Source organism: Miniopterus schreibersii (assembly GCF_964146895.1).
Source record: "Miniopterus schreibersii genome assembly, chromosome: 13".
In the NCBI taxonomy this organism is placed as follows: Eukaryota; Metazoa; Chordata; class Mammalia; order Chiroptera; family Miniopteridae; genus Miniopterus; species Miniopterus schreibersii.
The window spans coordinates 58412620-58419759 of record NC_138113.1 but is presented as its reverse complement, the minus strand read 5'-3'; positions in this window follow the sequence as shown (position 1 = coordinate 58419759).

The following is a 7140-nucleotide window of genomic DNA, read 5'->3' as shown; positions in this document are numbered from 1 at the left end:
GGAAGCAGAATCCCAATGGACTGAGAAAAGGCTCTGCAGGTTGGCAGTTTTGCAGCTTATTTTACACGTTAGACTCAAAGGATATGTAAGGAAGGTGCATGAAATCCACTGGTGGTAGATTCAGGAGGCCGGAGGAAGGGGAGGCGTGTCTCTAGGAAGTAAAATGGAGATCCATTTACATTGGTAGGTCCAGGACAGTTAATAATTAGCACTTACAGCTCAGAGAGATGGTCTGGGGGTGGACAGGACAACCAATGAAGGCTTCTCTGGTCTCCTGCACTGGTACCTGTGATTGTGCCAGAGAGGGCGTCTGGAAAAGAAAATTACATTGACGTTGCAAAGGTGTATTATCCTATATGCATAAGAACAATGGACAAGGCTCAGTTAAGGTCAAGACTGACCTTTGCTAAGGAATATATAGGCCTGGGATGCGACTACCCACTATGACCTGTCCAGTTAGGAATTTATGATCCAGTCATCCTGTGTGGATACTTTTAGTCACTGAGCTTGTCAGGCCTGCCATGTAGCCCCCCGATAGCTTGCCAGGTTTATTACAGAGCCCCTCTTTTGTTCACAGGCTCATCCTTGGTGGTGACTAGCTTCAGCTGGAAGACACCAAGACTTAGGGACTAGTTGGCTGTGAGTGACCTGGTGTAAGTTAATTTAGCCCCTCCAAGCTTCAGTTTGCCTATTTGAAACCAGGAGGAAATAACATAGACCAAGTTGTGAGAATTCTAATGCTTACAGAACACTTCCCCTGGTGCTGTACAAATGTGAACAAGACACGTGGTCTTTACATGAGATGAGGGCATCGTTTCCTGGAGTAATAATAAATAAACATGATAAATAAAAATAATAAACGTACAATAAGTAAAAGAAAAAAACAATAAATAAAATATTGTGACAAGACAAATGATGTACAAAAGCACAGTCTCAGTGTGGAGACTAATGAAGTGAGCTGTTTTAGAAAGGCAGCTTGGAGATCACATGTAAGCTGAGAAGAGTTGAAATGAAATATATGTGGCTGAAAATTTCTGAACAAACTCAGAGATCAGTAGGCATGGAAGCAGATCATTCAAGACCTAAAAGGCCATGGAAGAGCTTTAGGGTTTTACTCTGAGTGCAGTGAAAAGAATGAAGTGGTGCATGATACCAAATGGTGTGTATAAACCACTTAACACAGTGCCTGACACATCGTAAGTACTTAATAAATATTAACTATGAGCAGTAGTCCCTATTTTATTTCATTACTTCCTCCTCTCTTGCTCTGGTATCAAGAAGCATCCGTTTTTACTGAGATTTTGATGAAAATCTTAGTTGTGCAGGTTCCTGAATTACAACTGTTGTTGAATTCAATCTTGCAGAGTCTCTCGTGAAAGTTAGGGTGCCGTTTAGGAAAGAATGAGATCATGAATTTAGAATGAAGACACGTGGTTGGATCCAGATGAGACTGATAATCTTGAACCCCCAAGTCACTCTTTGCCAGTAGTAGTTTGTCCTTGGATATCTGAGGAAAGTAGCCTCCTTGTGCTTGAAAATTTTGTGATTTCCTGTCTGGGGTAGATGCCTTGAAGGGGGATGCTCATGTTCCTCAAGACCTATCAAAACCACCTTCTGTGGTTACTAGGTAAATAGCTAGGGTAAAATCTCAGTATGCTCCAGGGAGCAGGTACACACTAAGTGACCTTGAAGGAAATGGCTTACACATCAAAATAATTGAAAGACTCTGCTAATTTGTAATCAGTACAGACCTTGGAGGTCTCTTGGCTTCCTGGAAAGTTCCTTACAACCAGTCGACTAAAGAAGAAAATACTTGAGACGGGTGTACAAATAGATCTGCATAATATTCTGGTGTCACCTGAAAGTGGACAGCTGTAGCACTAGAGTGCGACATAGGGCTGAGTCTGAAGGACAGTGAAGGAAAATCTGTTGGTTGGAACTCCAAGTGGCATTTTGGTTGTTCATTTTGTCTGGAGTGAGAGGTGGCCAAAAATAAACCACATTATTCATGGCCAGTGTCTAACAGGCTAGATGTAACAGATTTGGAAGATTAATGACAAGTCTGGAGAAGAGATAGGTGGATGGATGTCCCAAAAGGGCACAGGATGTAGAAGCTACTTTTGTCCCATGTGAATGTTTGCCAATAGGTATCTCCTGGAGAGGAGGCTCTTGATAATCAAGTGGACAAAATGCTGTGCTCTTTGGATATCCCCACCCACACCAGGGTTTCTCAATGGGCCCATGAACAAAATAGCTGTAGTAGCTATACGTGGACTCAACAGCATGGCCTTTTATCAATGGTACAGCTTAATTTCTAATCTACTAACAGCAGAGACCAACATTTAGTTCCTGCTATGCCACCATTCTCTGGGGAAGCAACCTAATGGAAGGTTGATTGCTTTGGACCTCTATTACTATGGAAGGGGCAGAGATTCATCCTTAGTAGAAAAAACCCAAATATTCTGCATATATATTTGCCTTCTCTATTCCTAATACTTATGACCAAAATAGTCATGAACTCACAAAATAGCTTACCTACCACTGTAGCATTTTGACATCGCACTGCTCCTGATCAATGTACTCATTTCACTGCAAAGGAAATAAAAGCAATAGGATCATCCTTATTGAATTAACTGATCTTATCATGTCACACATCATCCAGAAGAGGCTGGCCCAATTAAATGGAGAAATGATTTAACTGCAGGCTGTTTCAGTGCTAAGTGGGAGACAACACCCTAAAAGAATGGAGTTCTGTCTTAAAGCATATGGCATATTCTTTGAATTAGAGAACATTATATGGTGCTGTCTCCCTCACATCCAGAAGATATAGTTTGGGAATCAAAGGGTAGAAGTGGTAGTGGATTCTCTCACTATTATACCTAATAACTCATTTATAGACCATATGCTTCCCATCTTGGCAACATTGAGTGCTCTTGTTTTGAGGACTTTGATCCCAAGAGGGCAGTGTGTCTACCAGGTGGTACAGCAAAGGCTCTATTGAATTAGAAGATGAGACCATGATTTATGTTTTTAATGTTATATTTTAGATCTTTTTGTTTTGGGTACCCCCTAGCTACTTATTGTAGTTACTGATTTTGCTGCTTTTGTCTTTTAACCTCCATACCAGTCTTTTAAGTGTTTGATTCACCGTGTTTATTATATATTTGCCTTGCCTTTACTGGTGAGGTTTTTCTTTTCACTTTTTTTTTTTTTTTGGTATGATTCCATTTATATGAAATTTCCAGAATAGGCAAATCCATAAAGATAGAAAGTGGTTTTCTGGGGCTGGTGGAGACAGAGGTAAATGAGGAGTGACTCCCTAAGGGGTGGTGGGTTTCTTTTTGGGATAATAAAATGTTCTGAAATTAGATATTGTGATGGTTACACAACTCTGCGAATATACTAAAAGCCATTGAATTGTGTACTTTCAAAGGGTGAATTGTACAGAAAGTGAAAACCTTAATAAAGCTATTATAAAAATTAATCAACAAATGGTCTCCCAACAGAAAAATGAGTGAAAGAAATGAACAGGTAGCCCTGGTTGGTTTGACTCAGTGGTTAGATCATCAGCCCTGAACTGAAGGGTCCCAGGTTCAATTTCAGACAAGGGCACATGCCTCTGTTGCAGGCTTGATCCCTGGCCCCGGTCCAGGCAGGTGCGGGAGCAACTAATTGATGTGTCTCTCTCACATTGATGTCTCTCTCCCCCCTCTACTTTCTCTGAAAAGCAATGGAAAAACTATCCTTAGGCGAGGATTAAAATGAGAAAAGAGGGAGGAAGAAATGAACAGCCAATTCACAAAAGAAGAGGTGGATATATTGTATATAGAGAAAACATCGTTCAACCTCACTAATAATCAAATCAATATCAATTAGCACAAAATGTCACTTCCCATATCAGACTGGAAAAAAATGAAAAGACTGCCAGTTTCCATTGATTGTGGCCAGGGCATGTTCCCAATAGCAGGAACAGAAAATGGTGCACTTTGTCTGGAGGGCAGCCTGCCAGTAGTGAAGCAGGTATTTGATGCTTGGGTAAAAATAAATGTTTGGATGTGAGTGATCAGAAAGCCCGTGGTGCAGATGCTATGATTTCCCAATCTGATGGGTATTGCACCCAGCTGACAGGAAACTGTGGGTCCTGGTAAAGAACTGTGCCTGGAGAACACCCAGCCTTGCTAATAATAAGCTACACCATGATAAGCACTCAAGGGAGGTTACTGGCAAGAGAAATTCTGGACTCACTGTTTCCAAGGGGCAGTGGCACAGGCAAGAACATCACCAACAGAGGCATGAGGGGAATAACTGGAATAGCTGCTGTGGCAACTGACATTCAAAGCCTGATGATACTTGTTGGGTGGATACGAAGCAAACAGAATTGTCTCATATATGACTTTTATGACCTTTTCTGCTAAAAAAAAAACCTCTTACCATTTTTTGTAAAGCCAGTTTAGTGGTGATGAACTCCTTGAGGTTTTGCTTATCTGAGGAACTCTTTATCTCTCCAATTCTGAATGAAAACCTTGTCAAGTAGAGTATTCTAGGTTGTCGGTTCCTTTCTTTTAGCACTTTAAATATAACCTGCCACTCCCTTCTGGCCTATGTTTCTGCAGAGAAATCAGCTGATAGTCTTATGGGGTTTCCCCTGTAAGTGACCAGATGTTTTTCTCTTGCTCCCTTCGATTGTCTCTTTAACTTTTGCCATTTTAATTGTATTATGTCTTGGTTTGAATCTCTTTGGCTTCATCTTGTTTGGAACTCTCTGTGCATCCTGGGTATCTGTTTTCTTCCCTGGGTTAAGAAAGTTTTCAACCATTATTTCTTCAATTAAACTTTCTGCCCCTGCCCCTTTTGTTCTCTGCTCTTTCTGGAATGCCTGTAATGTGAATGTTAGTGTGCTTGATGTTGTCCCAGCAGTCCCTTAAACTGCCCTCATTTTCATTATTATCCTTTTACCATTTGCTGTTCTGAGTGATTTCCACTATTCTGTCTTCCAGGCTGCTAGTCTGTTCTTCTGTACAATCTAATCTGCTATTGATTGCTTCTATTTTTCATTTCAGTTATATTTTTTAGCTATAATTGGTTCTTTTTTTTAGTGCCCTTTTTTTTTAAATTCAGAAAGAAAATAAAACATGTTTAAATAGCTAAAAACATAATACAATATTCAGATGTATTATAGAATTGTACACTTGAAACCTATATAATTTAATTAACCAATGTCACCCCAATAAGTTAAAGAAAAATGAAAAATTGCAGAAAAGGAGATCTGGGCTGAATGCTGGGACCTACTACTTTTAGAATGGGGATTTATTAATGTTTTAAACAAAACAAAAAAGGAAATAATTATTTTGTTTAATACTGTTTGGGTGCAGCTGGGCGTGGCCCAGCAGATAAGCATTGACCTAGGATCCAGGAGGTTACAGTTCAATTCCGAGTCAGGGCACATGCCTGGGTTGCAGGCTCAATCCCCAGTCGGGGGCATGCAGGAGGCAGCCGATCAATGACAACTCTCTCATCACTGATGTTTCTATCTCTCTCCTTCTCCATTCCTCTCTCTGAAATCAATGAAGATACGTTAAAATATATATACATATATATATATACACACACACACACACACACACACACACACACACACTGTTTGGCATAATTGCATTGTTTTTTCATGCTCTAAACACTCAAAACAGCCACTTCAGGAAGCATTGAGATGAGGCCAGGAAGAATGGCTGCTGGTGCCTTGGCTCTCTAAAATTATGGGGTGAAGCCCTTAGAGGCAATCCACGAAAGGCCCCCCAAATCCACCCCCATTTTTTATTCCACCTACTTTTGGAATTATGAATAAACAGACTAAAGCTAAATTCTCAATATATTAAATTTTGGGGGTGCCCACTGCCCCACCCTAACTGTCCTCTAATACCCCCCTGGTTACTGTTCCCCCAGCCAGCTGCAGGAGCTACACCAATGGCCAGGAGGCTGCTTGGTGGTACCAGCTCACTAAGAAAAAGGGGGGTGGTATTTGTGTTGTCACTGTTGGGAATGGGGGTTCTTTTAGTGCTTTGTAAGCTTCACACAGGCTCTTTTGCCCTCCTAAGCTTTCCTAAGATTGAAGGGTGAAAACCATCAGCAGCTTCCTGTACGGACTTAAGCTGGGTTTAGTCAGCAAGAAGTTTCCAGTTTTACCCCTGGTTGGTAACTTCCCAGCCCATTCCAGAGCTGGAAATGGAAAGTTAGGAGGCCAGATGTGAGCATGGGGGAGTGGACCAGCAGAAGGGCAAGTCTACTCCCCAGCTAGGCTCCCAGCTATTTCCATGGCCAGCTTAGAATGCTTAAAGAGTCTTTGTTGGTCAGCCATACCTGGTAACTTCGGGTTAACTAAATTATGAGCCCAAAGCAAATTCCACTCCCAAGCAAGAGGTTTCCTTCTCCTCTTGTGGTGATGGGTGCACGCTAGTGCATGCACCAGGCAGCTGAGCTCCCCATCTGCAGGCTTCTTTCCCGCGGGTTGCTCCCTATCCCTTGAACCAGCCAACGACGTGTGTGTGACAGAGGGACAGAGAGCGAGTACAGCAAGTGTGCGTGCATGTGTGTGTGAGAGAGGGCGAGCGAGTGAGCGAGTAAAGAAGTGCCCCAATCAATCCCAGGGCACGTTTATTTTTTCGCCAGAGCGAGTAGGCTGGTGAGGAGGCCCAGGGCCTAAGGAGAGACGCCCAAGGGTGTAGCGAACAGGGGGCTCAGGGGGCACGTGAGCGAGAAGCACTCTACCTTCGCTGTGAGGGGCTTCCTTGTCTCCGCCCCAGCTCCTTACATCGATGTCCCATCATCCAGCGAGGCGAGCTGAGCCCCCAGGCATGGGGTGAGCACGGTCGGCTTTCCGGTGAGCACGTTCGGCCTTCCGGTGAGCACGGTCGGCTTTCTGGGGAGCACCATCCGCTTTCCGGTGAGCACGCTCGGCTTTCCGGTGAGCACGGTCGGCTTTCCGGTGAGCACGCTCGGCTTTCCGGTGAGCATGTTCGGCCTTCCGGTGAGCACCGTCGGCTTTCCGGTGAGCCGCCCCAGGCCTTGGTCAGCAGGCTATGCGACGAGGCAGCCGGAAGCGGGGAGAGGGCGGGAGGACGAGGGGAGCCACGCGCCCTCTGACTC